We start from the raw sequence: 14,828 nt of genomic DNA on the forward strand, positions 1-14,828 counted from the left end.
CACTCAACCAGCACTCAGCCCTTGGCAGCTGCCTGTGCTGGGTCCATCCCTGCTTGGAAATATACCTCATTGCTATGTTTATTCATCGTCACAGGCAGGATACCCTGTTAGAAATTGGTTATTTTGATACAGAGCACATTAGGAAGAAGGTGGAATAGTTGTGTATATTTCTGCAGTTTCTGTCACTTTTTTACAGTCAAGGGAGAGGTACTCTCTTAGCAAGTGACTGTTATGGGATGGTACAATGCCAGCTATTTGTAAAAGGAATTGAAATTATTTTTCTCTGGTTCAAAAAGAGAACACAATGTATCACTGGCTTCAAAAGTCATTTTATCATCATAGTTTCAGAGAATGTCCATACAGCTTTTCCCAATAAAATGTTAATAGCTGTACCTACCAGGAAGAAGTACAGAACTAACTCAAAAACAACCCACCCTGGTGGAATTACATCATCAATAGGTTGTATAACAGAAGGAAAAAAAATCATGGAAAAAATTAAGAGGGGCAGCACCCAGCAGGATAAAAGCACTCTCATAAAACTAAACAAACTACTCAGAGGAAAATAAAGTCTATCAAAGTCAAATTTGAGGTAAATTGGTCTCCCAGGCCAAGGACAACAATAAGGCATTCTTTAGCTATGTCCACAGTCTCAAAGGCAATACACAAGTGTGTGCAGAGCTCATTGTTAATGGAGCCACCTATACTGAGCCAGAAGATACATACAGCTAACCTATTGGCCGACAAATTCAGATCCAACTTTATCTCTTTCCTCACCCACCAACCTTTCCTATCACTAGGAAACAGGACCTCAATGCTGTCTCTAAAGCCAAGAATGCTGCATCAATAGGTGCAGACAATATCCCAGGATGCCTTCTAAATAGCATGAAACATGACCTCTGGAACTGCAATTTAAATGTAGCCTCCAAACAGGCTTTGTGCCTCATTAATGGAGAAAATCAACAGTCATCCCTTTGCACAGAGGAGGGCCATCTTATAGACCCTGGAAACCACAGACTCTTAAATCACACTAGTCTCATATGCAAAACCATGGAAAGAAATATCATGGAAATAATCAATAATGACCTAAGAAACCTTCAGTCACTGAATCCAACCCAATTTGGTTTTGTCAACCTGATGATTTTATTTGAGAAGGTCACCAAAGCAATGGATGAGGGCTAAATGGTTCACACTGCCTACCTTGACCTGGCCAAGGCATTTGACACAATACCCAGCCAGGCATTGTTGATAAACTTACGAGGTTAGGTACAAACCCTTATGTCACCCAGTGGATAGCCAGTTGTCTCACAGACAGTACTCAGGATGTTAGAATTGGGAAGTCCACCTCTACAAAGAGGCCAGTTACAAGCAGAGTCCCTTAGGGATCAGTCCTGTGACCGCTCCTTTTTGGCATTTACTTCTCTGAAGTCAAGGCCATTATAAATGGCCTCTGGCTGACTAAATTTACAGATGGTTGCAAATTAAGAGCTGTCATTGAATCCCCCACTGATGCAAATGTCCTCCTAGAAGGGTTGACACAGACAAATAACTGGTGTTAGAGCCATGGACTAAAACTAAATGCCAAGAAATGCATAATAGTATCCTTTAGAAAGTCATCCACCCCTCTTAACTATCATATTAACAACACTCCCCTAAGAGTTGACCCACTAGTCAGGGACTTGGGGACACACATAGAAAGTAATCTAGCCTTTGGCCATCACATGTCTACAGTAGTGAGGAAATCAATCTATGTTGTGCAACTTATAAACAAAGGTATGGCATCTAGATCCAAGGAAGCCATTGTTCCACTGTATTTGGCATTCATCAGACCTATAACTGAGTACAAAGCCACCTTTTGTATGTACCTAACCATATCCAACAACTGGAATGTCCACAAAGGCTCCTCACTAAAAGAATACAGGGCATAAGTAACATGTCCTATGTAGACTTCCCCAGGGCCCTATCCCTGTATTTTGTCTCCTGCAGGCTGTTGAGGGGAGATCTGTGCCTGGCATACAAGGCATTGCAAGATCCCACTCTGATGGACCTCCTGCATATCTGCAAAACAAACAGCACCAGAATTACCCATTCTAAAGACTTAAACCTTGCCTGTGATATAAATAGGACCATTCTGTGGATACAGCTATGTATCCCAGAGACTACCCTTTTTCTGGAAAAGGCTCCCCATCCATGTGAATCAGAGTTCCTCTGTAACCCAATTCAAGCATAATTTGGACAACTGGATGGGGAACAGGAAACTCATCCCTGGTTCAGCACCCATGTCTCTAATTAGTTAATCTCCCAGGCTCCTGCTTGCAAATGTTTCATCTCCCAAGACCCTGCTTACAATTATCAAGGGTACCAGAATTCAGAGATTAGGGATGCTTAGGTAGGCTTAAACAGGCCATTGTGGTCTTCAGCCTAGTAAACATCTATGAACCTAATAGCTTCTGACATAAATTTTACAATAATATAAGATAATAGATTTGACTCCAGAATCTGAAAGAGAAAATGGTAACATACAAGAGTATGAATTTCAGAATTATTAATTCAGGGGATGTTTGACCTATATCACAAAAGTCATTGTAGTGATAGGTTTATTTATTTATTTATTTATTTAAATTTGTTGACCGGGAGTGTCCGACTGGACGTAGGTCCATTTTCAGCGGTGGCCCGGGGAGAAAAGTTCCATAGTTAAAATAAACAGAAAGTATTTACATTGGATTACATAGTGATTAACAATTTACATAGGAATTACTTACAACATATTTACAGATGAAGAACATAGTACATCAGTAGACAACTAGAATCTTTATCTGTGAAGTGCATACCAGACATTAACAAATGTTACAAGAAGAAGAAGTTTGTGCTGTATAATAAGTACTGGCTTATGAGCATCTGAGCTTGCTATAATCAAGGTAGTTAATGGAGTAGAAAGAAAGGTAGTGGTTGGATGGGGTGGATGATATTAGAGTGAGAGTTGCAAGGGCATAGCCAGCATGTTTTTAGTTGCACTTTTAGTAAAGTTTTGAAGTGGGTGCATGATGGTATGGAGGTAATTGTGGGTGGGAGTGAGTTCCATAATTTGGCTATGGCGCAAGAGAATAATGCTTCACCAGCAGAGTTATTGGCTTTAGTGATCTGCAAGTGATTTTTGCTGCTGGATCTTAGTGGTCTGGTGGTGCGATAGGGTTGGAGTAGATTCTGGAGGGATGGGACATTTAGTGGATGGTTTAATAGTTTGTGGGCGAGTGAGAGTTGATACCAGTGAAGGAGGTGGGGGAGTTCAAGCCAGCCCAGTTCAGCAAGTGAGAGACAGTGGTGACTAGGTGGGGTGCCCCTGTGGCGAATTTGGCGATTTTGTTGTAGCAGGTCTCTAGCTTGTTTAGATCACATTGCCTTAGGTTGGTATATATTGGAGAGGCATAAAGTAGGGTGGAGATAAGGTGGGAATTTGCTATTGAAATCTTTGCTGCTTTGGTGAGAAATTGCTTATTTCTGTATAACGCTCCTAGTTTTTTGTGGACTTTTTTATAGTCATGGATATGTGACTGTCAAATTTTAGTTTATTGTCTATTTCCACTCCCTGCAATTTGGTGTGTTCAGTTGGGTATATAGTGGTGTTGTCTTTTGCCATGATGTTAAAGTGAGAGTTGTTTTGAGTATGTTTGGTGGGTTGGAAGATGAGTAGTTTAGTTTTGTTTGGGTTGAGTATTAATCGGGCATTGGATAACCATGTTTCAACAGAGGAAAAGGCTTTCTGTGTGACTTTTTGCAGTTTTGGTAGGGACTGGGCTGAGCAAGATGATGGTCGAGTCATCTGCGTATTGTATGAGTGTGCCATGTTTGGTGGCAGAGGCTAGATTATTGGTGTAAACAGAGAAGAGTAGGGGTCCAAGGATGGATCCTTGGGGAACCCCTATGGAGCCAGGTAGTTGGGGAGATATGTAATTCTGCCATACAATGGATTGTTGGCGGTCAGACAGGTAACTCTGAAACCAGTTGGTGACCGATTGTGAGAAGGATAGGTTATTGAGGACAGAGATAAGTTGTTTGTGTGGGACCATGTCAAATGCTTTAGATAGGTCTAGGAAAGTAGAAGAGGAGAGATAGCCATTGTTTTTATGCTGAAGGATAGTGTTAGTAAAGGAGAGTAAGGCAGTGGTGGTGCTATGGTTTGGTCAGAAACCATGCTGAGTACTGGAAAGGAGGTTGTTAGTAAGGAGGTAGTCTGAGACCTGAGAGTGTATGCATCTCTCTAGTATTTTGGAGAGTGGAGAGAGAATAGCTATGGGGTGGTAACTGGTTAGTTCTGTGGAGGGTCCACCTTTGTGGAGGGGAATTATATGTGATACTTTCCACAGTGTGGGAATGTAACTTTCTGACAGAGATCGGTTAATCAAGATGGATACTGGGTAGGCCAGAGCATCAGCTGCGATTTGTAGGTATTCACTTGGGAGGCTGTCTGCTGCTAATTTGGTGGGTTTAAGTTTAGTTAAGAGTTTTTTTATGTTGGAGGTAGATACAGGAGAAAATGAGAAGGCAGTGGGGAGATTACTAGTTGAAGGTGTGGGTTGGAGGGGAGGGGGGGTTGTGTTGTTTAGCTAGTGATAGTATGGTTTGGGTGAAGTGTGTGTTGAATGAGGTAGCAATATTTTCTGAGGAGTGAGGGATGTTAGGAGGAGGGGTACTGACTTTACCTGGGTGGAGGATGGAGTTTATGGAGGACCAGAATTGTTTGGGGCTGTGTTGTGAGGAGTCTAGGGCAGACTGGTAGTATTGGGATTTGTCCTGTTTTATTAGCTTTTTGACTCTGTTGCGTAGTTCTAGGAATTTCTGTCTAGCTGAGGGGGTTTTGGTTTTGCGCCAGTGCTCCCAGGCTTTATCCCTGTTTTTCGTTTCTGACTTAGTGGTTTTCTGTAGCCATGGGGAGGGTTGTGCTTTGGTTCTGGAGAATCTTATGGGGGCATGGTAATTAAGGATGTTCAGGAAGGTAGTATTAAAATTTCAACTGCGTCATCAAGACTGAGGTACTTTAGAGGATGCCAGTTACATTCTTTGAGGGATGAGATGAATGTGATTGGGTTAAAGTTTAGTTTTTACGATTTGATGGTAGATGACAGGTTTAGCTTGGTATAGGTATTTTTTGAGTAGGAATGTTGGGGAGTGATCACTGAGGCTATCTGATAAGCAGCCTGTTATATATGACTGGGGGCTCTTACTGACTAGTATCCAATCCAGGGTAGTGTGCTTGGTGGAGTTTTTATTTATCCTGGTTGGTGACTGGACTAGTTGAGTGATGCCACGAAGGTGTACATGATGGGTTGGATTGTTGCCAGAACAGGATTGCCAGTCAATATTGAAATCACCTAAGATGATAGTTTCTTGGGGGAGATGGTGGGTAGACCAGCTGAGGAGGTTTTCTAGGGGAGGGATGTTTTGGTCAGGTGGGAAGTAGCACCCAATTATGTTGACGGTTTTGTTTTGGTTAATTTTGAGGTTGGTGTATATTATTTCTTCATTGCCTATTTGTGGAGCTGATGATTTTAAGATCTGGATGTTTAGATGCTGTTTAAATATTATAGCTACACCACCTCCTTTTTTGTTTAGCCGGTCTACTCTTAGTATTTTTAAGGCATGTTGCTTATTAATCTGCTTTAATCTGACTATGAAGTTGTAGTAATCTTCAGAGTAGAGTGATTTAGATGTGTGGCAATTTTTGTCTCTGAATTTGCTGAGGTTAGTTGTATCTACATGAGTTTCCTGGGATCTACATTGTAAGCTATACTTTTTGTTTTGAAGACCTTTTGGAGGATTATTGTATAGCTGTTGGACTATAGAATGTCTAGATATGCTGTAGAGAGGTATTCCGCATATGATGTGCCACCATTCTAGATTGTGATTCATAGACTACTACCATGTGGACTGAAACACCATACAGGAGGTAGCAGACAAGTGCCACTCTCAAACAATATCAAGGGAATGCATGGAATGCTCACCCCAGTAGACACAAAGGTTTGTTTAGCATTAACGTTCCTTGATGAAGAAATTTTATAGCATCTAACAAGGGATACAACAGGAGTTTCACAAGCGTCAGCCTCACAAATTCTACACCAGTTCCTTGATGTGATCCTGTGATATGTGGAGAAGTATATTTGGCTTCCAAGAATAACAGAGGAGAGAGCCACCGTTGTATAGGCATTTTACAACATAGTGCATTTCCGAGATGATGGGGATACTTATACCTACATTACCATTAGTGCCCCACCTGCTCCACATGATATGCATTGTATCAACCAGTAGGGCTTTCACAATTATACATAATGTGTCTGTGCACCATGCACGCAGTTCCCATGACACCTAATGCTGCCACACATGCAAACTATACCAGCCTTTCATGCAGGGTGAGTTTTCACAGGGTTATGTAGTTGGTACATGCACACAGTGCCAGCCACAGTTGCCTGGATATGCCACTGCTATGGCAGTTGACTGGAAGCCACCCATAATGGCATTCACTGTTCTGCATAGCAGGTGATGCTGGGTATGCTTTCAAAGCAGCGCTTATGACCACCATCTGCAGCCCCAGACCATAACAGAGATGGCAAACAACACTGCACTGTCAGAGACATGGAACATCCATTGAATGACTGTTTGTACTTAAGAAGGCTCACTTCATCTGCTTGGATACATCTGATAGCATATTGCAATATGCACCAAAGACCTGTTGTAAGACATTTGTAGTCTGTGCCATTCTACATAAATGTCATGCTTTGAAAAGATTACAGAGTGGGACCAATGCAATATGTTAGATAGACCTGTGGCAGTGTCAGAAGAGGAGTTTAGTAAGGAATCATTAGAGAAACTGTCTGTAGCAGTACCGCATACAGGCTAAGACAGGTGCAGCACATAACAGTAATGGAAAGAGGCAGCATCTGGCCTTCAATTATGAGCATGACACAGACAACAAAGAAAAAAATGATACAAGGAGTCACACACACAGGTTATGCAGTTCAGTGCCTTGACTGGCCACACTGTGCATCAGGCATTATCACACTTACAAAGGCCAGTGGGAAGGCAGAACACTATCATCAACATTTACACAGGTAGAGCACAGTGACAATGTAAGGAGAAGATTATGAGAGGTGTATATGATAACTTCACACATGGTAATAGGATTAGGTGGAGTCATGGATGATTTCCTGAAGGGGTGGGGTGGAGGTTCGATCTCATGAATGCTGACTGGGTATACTATGTGGCCCTTTATTATCAGGACTGGAGGCTTCCTGTCCAGTTGATGGAATAATATTGTGGGAGCATGCTTGGGAACCCTACTGTGCCTTCCAATGTTGGGAGGAAGTAGATGGTTGACATCCATAATCCCTAAGTGGCCACATCTGGGCATTTTCCTAAGTAGGCTTAAAGGGGATAACTATGTATGGAACTGCAGGAACTACAGCATCTGGCCTGGTGAGATGTCTGTGAAATCAGTCAATCCAAAAAGGCATCAGACAAGACCATAGGAATATCCAATCATAGGCTGAAGGCAACCATGTCAAGAGGTGACAGTGAAGCTGTCTCTGGAACAGTGTGAGCCATCTCTGGACACAGCCTGTGAATGAACACAGCACATCTGCCCCCTGATCATCTATGGTAGGTGCTTTCCAGTGTCCTTGTAGAGGCAACTGTGAATGTGAACATGGGCACTGCTAGCAGCTGTGCTCTAAGTCTAAATATAGCATGTCCTGCACAAGTCACAGGATGTTGCACATTTCCTGCAGCAGTTATAGGTCCTCACATAGGCCATACAGCACATGCAACATATGTGTGTGTGTGTATGGTTGACATCTGTGCCTGAATCACTGACCTACACATCTGCTGGTTGATGCCAATGGTGACACCCAGATCAAGGAATGTTCTGAATTCATAGCAGATATAGACACCTAAATGTCTATCCCCACACTAAGTGCTTACACCTCAGAGACAGTGTGATTCACTAATGCCTTCTGTGATGCTGCTTCCTGCAAAACTTAATTTGGGCTCATATGGACAGGTTACACATTGCTAAATATGGGGGGGGGTGCTGGAGATACATTCTGGAGCTTCTCTGTGGGGGATATGCACATGCCCTCCATCGTTAGCACTAATACTGTCATTGTATAGGGTGCCATCCTCTTCAGCTGCAGGTGAACTGCTATCTGGCATGTGCTTATCCATCGTGCTTTATCCTCCACTTGTGGAACCTGTGAAATGCTAATACAGTTTGCCCATGTACATATACATACATACCATATAGAACAATTTCTTAAGGTTGTAGCCCTAATGTACCTGGTGGACAGATATGCATAGCTGTTCTGCTGCATACAGCATTTACACTTGTGGGACACTATACTATGGCACCTGAACAGGTAATACTAACCTGGTGTGTTCCCTACTGACACTTGTGTAGTTGTCACCAGCTCATTTCACACATCCTAGCTGCTTCCATGTATGAGGGGTCTCTCACCTGCCCCGGACAAGGACATCAGTAAACCCTCCACCTCTGTGAGACAAATTTGTGTTGGTCGTCCCCTGCCTGTGGTGGACCTATCCTGATAGTATTCTGTGCCTATATGGTATTTTACCCATTTATTTTCAGGTTTGTATTAGCTGATCATTGTACACAGATCTTCTATAGTATAGTGACCACATTTTTTATTGCACCAAATGAGTCCTGTAGTATAGTGATTATGCTAATAAGAGTAATTAAAACGATTGTTTCTGAACTTCTGCATAACAAGATCTGTTATCAACCACATTCAGAACTCTCAGGCTCTTTCATGCCTGTTCCTGGACTATGTGGTTCTCTGCTGTGTGGACACTTTGTAGCTCATAGTGCCAGCTGTGTAGTACTCGTTTGCTGCATCACACACTTCGCATCCAGCTTGTTCTGACATATGGAGGGGATGTGGCTTCTTCATGTGCTGATTATTGTATGGCTTCCACCTGATGCAGCAAGTAAACAAAATTTCTGTATGGGCTGTATAGGGATTATAGGGATGCGATAGTCCTAGGTGTAAGACTGATGCCTGGCACCAGCTTGCCAGTGTGATGAGTGATGTCACTGATACCATGTACACTGGTGAGCAGTACAGGTGCATATAGAATAACTGTAGATGTACCACCCTGAGTTGCTTTGCCATTGGGTAGCAGAGCTTGAGGAAACAGAGCCAGCATTTTTTATGTAAATTGTCACTGGTTGCAATGTATTGTTATAAATGTACTCTCCTTCTGTTAGCAGGCATGCATTTTACTGAGGACTGTTTACTTTATATCTTACTGTACTGGAATAGGTGGGATTAAATCATGATGCCTACATGAGGAGGCATGACTGACTCTTTAACAAATGGGTAAGTGCTGTAGGTGGATATATACTGTTTAAAGTAGGGGAGAACGTGACATCCTGCCTTGATCTCTTCATTTGCCAGTTATCACTTTCTGTTGACTGACTTCATACCTTTTGCCTCATCTTCATCTACCTTAGCTGCTCATTCCTTTCACCTAATGATAATACAACACCTCATGCAGTACTACATTTATTTTCCTTACTTTTCTCACTTCCACTTTATCTTATCTCAGCTCAGTTCAGTACACTTTCCATCTACTTTCTCCCTTCTCTCATTCCTCATCTTTACCTGCCAGATATGTTACTTGAATACTAACTATGCCTATTGGCATATTGTTTAGTTGTGAATTCATATTTTATTACTCTCCAGTCTACAAGTCATTTCTGTGGTTCTTTCATCAAATCAAATCTCATTCATAGTTTGTGTGATTTAATGTATGCTGTTATGTTGATCAATACCATTTTGTACATGGCTGACTTACTGTAATTTATTCCTGGTTATTCCTGAAAAGGTTCTTCAGACCAGTCTACTTACCTATATAACAAATGTACAAATACATATTCATGTATACTCGTGGCGGACTTTTTCTGACTTTTTATGCATATCTTCAGCAGAATCAGCTGTAGTGCAGGAGGAGATGAGGCAGTTGCTACTTAGGCTCTTGTCATACCTCTCAACTTCTTAGAGCAAAAAATCTGGACATTCTGCGAAAATCTGTACAGTTGAGAGGTATGGCCCATGTGCCTGTTGCTGGGTCACCAGTAGTTTCCATGCCTGCCTCTGTGCAAGGGAATGAAAGTTCCCTTTTGTGGAAGAGAAGCTTCTGAGCTCATGGCTCATGGATGCCCCTTGTTGACAACCCTCAGAAAGGGAGCACAGGCTGCTCATCTGGGAGTGTCACAGAGGGGTTCTCCTTGGCCAGCAGAATGGATGATGATGAAAGTGGCTTGCTGGCAGCTTGTCATCTGCATTAGCACCCTGGAATGTCACCTTGTGTTCCTAATAGAGTCACATGACCAGCTGGCCCTGTCCATCAGACCACAAGAGACAGGGCATGCCCAGGATATTGGCCATGGAGGTGACTGATGTCTTGGTGGGTTCTCTTCAGGGTCAGTCTGGCAGGCAAACTATATCCTGCACTATTTACCCAAAGAAAAAAGAATAAATATAAATAAAAATTGCCCATCTTCCCCTTCCATTCTTTCCTTCAGGTTACCCTTTTGTGTGTTCCTCTGTTTGCACATGCCCCTCTTCTGGTTATCCTTTCTCCCCTTTCCTTCCCATTTCACTGATGAAATGAGTTGTCGCTATAATGTACTGGCCCTTTGTGGCCTGCTTAAAATACTTGCATTGTAAGTGTGAGGTGCTTTGTTTCACATGTGAAGAAACATAGCATTGGGCACACCTCACTGTGCTTCCTGTCTGGGTCATATGACCAATCATAGCATGTCCACCTTACTGCTGTTCTATGTGCCATCACCGCTGCTACTGTTGTTTTATGTGTAACCCTTTTACTGACATACTGGCACCATGCCAACACTAATACATAACACAACAGCATCAGACCATGCTGTTGTGAGCATTCTGTCGTATTTAATACAACACCATTGCATTATGAATCTTTCTGAATATCACACACACACACTTCCAGTCTTGGTATTCTCTTTGTCAGAATTCTATCAGTCAAACCATTTTGTATCTCTTTAGGAATTTCTTTACTTAGTTAATGGTTTACCATAGTCTGATTGTTCTCATTTTTTTCCATTATCTGGGCTCTAGAATTCACATGTCAGATATTTGGTTACATTCTCTTTGTATTTAAACTTTTAGCTTCATCATAACTAATTCTGAAGCTTGCAAACTGACATCATGTTTATAGCGCTTTTTCTTATGTGATAAAAACAGCATTAACTGGCATCATATATATTATGTCAGAAATAAAACCTTTATTTATTCTAAAAGTGATATTCATGAGCAAAGTAAGTGTTCAGATATAGAAAAACATAGAAAGTTGTGAGGTGGCTTTAGTAAAATGAAAGATGCAGCTGCTCCCTTGACTTAGTAACTACAAGCACACACTAAGTGAAATTTGTAGATAGTTAACCAGATAACTTAACCAGAATATTTCACTTGAAAATACAACATTCTAAGATGTAGCCTGAATATGCAGTTACCAAAATAGGCCATGCTGGACATTAGATACTGGCAGCAGGCATACTTCCATTACAATTAATTCACAGCAGACATGACTGTGTCAGTTTTAAAGCAGACATCGGATTCAAAACACATACTGCTTTATAACATCGGAACAAGTCCAGTATTTATCCATCTCTGAAAAGATTTTGTTACATTTTTGCTCCTGATCCAATGAGATCATTGAGCTTCCCTCACACTCACCTTGTCAGCCCATTTTTTCAACTCAGATATGAGAGCCCTATAGCCTATTTGTACCTCCTTGGTCAGGGGACAAGTGGAGGGAGTGGTGCTGTCACCTGACTCAGTAGTCAGGTTGTTTTACTTATGGCCATTTGTTATCCCCATGCATGCCTAGTATGCCCCAATGAGTTGGCAGTGGGTGCTGGAAGGGATGTGTCTATGGTGTTCAGAAGAAGCATCCCCTCATTAGTCCTGCTCTTTTGAAAGCCAAGCAACTCTTGTGATGCCTAAACTCCAGCAGAGAATCAGCACAAAGGTCATATGCCTCTCCACCCTCCCCAAGAGAGGTAAGCAAGCTCTGTTCTGCCATTCCCTTCCCTCCCAGCCCTCCATGGTGCCGACTGTTAAATGAACCTTAGCCAGCTGGGATGTAGTCAAGACTTTACTCCCCTGTTCTATAGAGCGGGGCACATTCATCTCAAAATCTTGATGCTTTTAATTGCTCTAAATGTTGAGAGTGGGAAAAAACTGAGAACTATGAACTGACATAAAGAACAGCTGTTTTATTACCGCCATGTTTAAAATTACAATTAAAGTATAGTCAATAAATTAATTTCCATAAAACTGTCAAGCACTTTTAAAGATAAAGCAATGTATTTTGCAAACATTACAAATGTTCCTTAATCTTTACACCTAAAAAAAACAAAAAAGTAAACTTTGTAGTGGAATATACTGCTATCTTTTCCCAAAATTTTAATTAGAAAATGTCTACTAGTTTCAGATGTATAGGTATATTTAAAGGAAAACTCCGCCCTCTCCTACAGTTTAACTCAATCTTTCCGTTTCTTTTCTGCCTACAATGTGGTTCCAGCATTGTGTAGGTACCAGAAACCTGCTTGTACTTTATTAAAACTTTTCTTTCCTTGCATTGGAGGCAAAGGAAGGGAAAGCACACCTATTTTTTTTTTAAAGCTCAACTTCTCACATACTTTGCAGAGAAATTTGTCTCCACCTGCATGACGTATCACAAACACAGTTAAATCTGTAGTTTACCCTGTCAGGTCTTTCTTCTTCTTTTGGCTTTTCCCGGTTAGGGGTCACCACAGTGGATCACCTGTCTGCTCATGATTGGCAGTGGAGTTTTACAGTGTTGAGTTACCAGCCCGGTGCCCAACCTTCCACAGAAGGCCCACACATGCACACACTCACACCTAGGGCCAATTTAGAGTGTCCAATCCACCTACAGCATGTCTTTGGGATGTGGGAGGAAACCGGAGCACCCGGAGGAAACCCATGCGATCTCAGGGAGGACATGGAGACTCCGCACAGAAGGCACCCCAGCCGAGAATCGAACCGAAGAACCTCTTGCTGTGAGGTGGCAATGCTAACCGCTGCACCACCGTGACCGCCCTGTAGTTTACCCTGTCAGGTACTGCTGTCAATCTTAGATGGGCAATTAATCCTGCTAATGTCAGGAACACAGCATCTGATGTAAAAAAAAAAAAGAGAAATTTGTGGAACTGTTTTCCACTGTGTTTATTGCAGAGAGGAGAACTTCACAAAACAAACCAATTAGATCACTCAGGCGTTTAAAGGCAGCTGTCATCTCTTCTGACAAATTTACATAAGCAGCAGCACAGTACTGACATGTTAAGCTTTAAATGTTGGTTATTTATAATAATTTATACGTTAACATAATTTAAATGTAGTATCAAAGATTTCTGTGATATTAAGAGAAAAGTCAGAAAATATTTTTCTTGTAAAGTACCAACACATTTACCATTTTCAAAATGCCCACACACACACACAAACACAGGACAGAACTGCAGAAAGAGAGGCATCTGGCAACCCTATCAACTAGGTGCACGGATACTGTTAATAAAAAGATCTTTTATGCTTTCTGTGACATCCTTCCAGAGGGGGATGCATATCTCGTACATGCAGATCCATGGTAAGAGATTCCCAGTGACTTTAAATCTGTCCTTACATTGTTAGAATGCATGAGCATTTTGTAGTCCACAAAGGAAATGTGCCCATTGATGGAAATCATAATATACAACTGAATTTACTTTAACATACGTTTACTATGTGTTTTTGCATTAAAAACATTAAGAAAAGGAAATTAGAATTACTTAACTGTGTTTAAATGCACACACACACAGCCACACTCATATGTTTTTGTACACGTACTTTATACACATACACAAACATACACACATACTATATATATCTATCTATAGATATCTATATCTATAGCTAATCTCTCTCTCTCTCTCTCTCTCTCTCTATATATATATATATATATGGAATATGGGTGCATACAATTTATTTATAATAAACAACATGGTAGAGTTCAGCATTATTAATGTATACATTCTAGTAAATGTTGCTTAATGTTTTATTGGTCATTGCCACACATTGGCTATGTGTTGCAGATGCAGTCTTGGTTAATGTCTTTATGTTCGTATTTTCTTTGTATTGCTAAGTGCATTTAATACTTGTTATTATCTTTGCCAATGTAACCCAAGTCATGGCTGAAAATGGTCCTGGGACCAGTTCACTTTCCTGGTTACCAAAGTATAAATAAATAAATATGAAATAGAAAAGAAAGGATGGTGAACATGACAGAAATAGTTAAGGAACTAGTCAACCACATTTTAATTCTGCATTATTCAGGAGAGGGAAAAAAACTTCCCACTGAAAGCAGTGGGAAGTAGCAAACATACCAAACTAAGTCCTACTACTTGTCGCTTGTAAATGTACAGCAGGGATCATTTCCTGCAGTGAGAGTTTTCACACCACAGCATGAGAGTATGGGGGAAGGTCGGTCAATTCTTTTAGAACTACAAAAAAAAAAAAAGAAAAGCCTGCTATTTACATACTTTCTTTTGCTGGAAGTAGCTGCCTGCTATTTATAGAATAGAACAAGCTCTGACAGACACAGAAATGAGACTCGGGGAAACACAGAAGTAGCTCTGTTACAGCTCTGTTATAGAACGTGTGTTTAGATGACAGTGCTTTACAGTTCTCCTATTTTATTTCAATGCCATGAGAAAACACCACTTTCTTACA

At 41.2% G+C, this 14,828-nt stretch overlaps 1 protein-coding gene across 1 annotated transcript in view; it reads right to left on the reverse strand.

Annotated features, from left to right (window-relative positions):
* Positions 1-14,828, reverse strand: part of NOP9 (NOP9 nucleolar protein) — a 480,269-nt gene that overhangs the window by 407,970 nt on the left and 57,471 nt on the right. The window lies entirely within an intron of this gene.

This window comes from Protopterus annectens, chromosome 16.part0 (assembly GCF_019279795.1).
Source record: "Protopterus annectens isolate FY-2018-M chromosome 16.part0, PAN1.0, whole genome shotgun sequence".
NCBI lineage: Eukaryota > Metazoa > Chordata > Ceratodontiformes > Protopteridae > Protopterus > Protopterus annectens.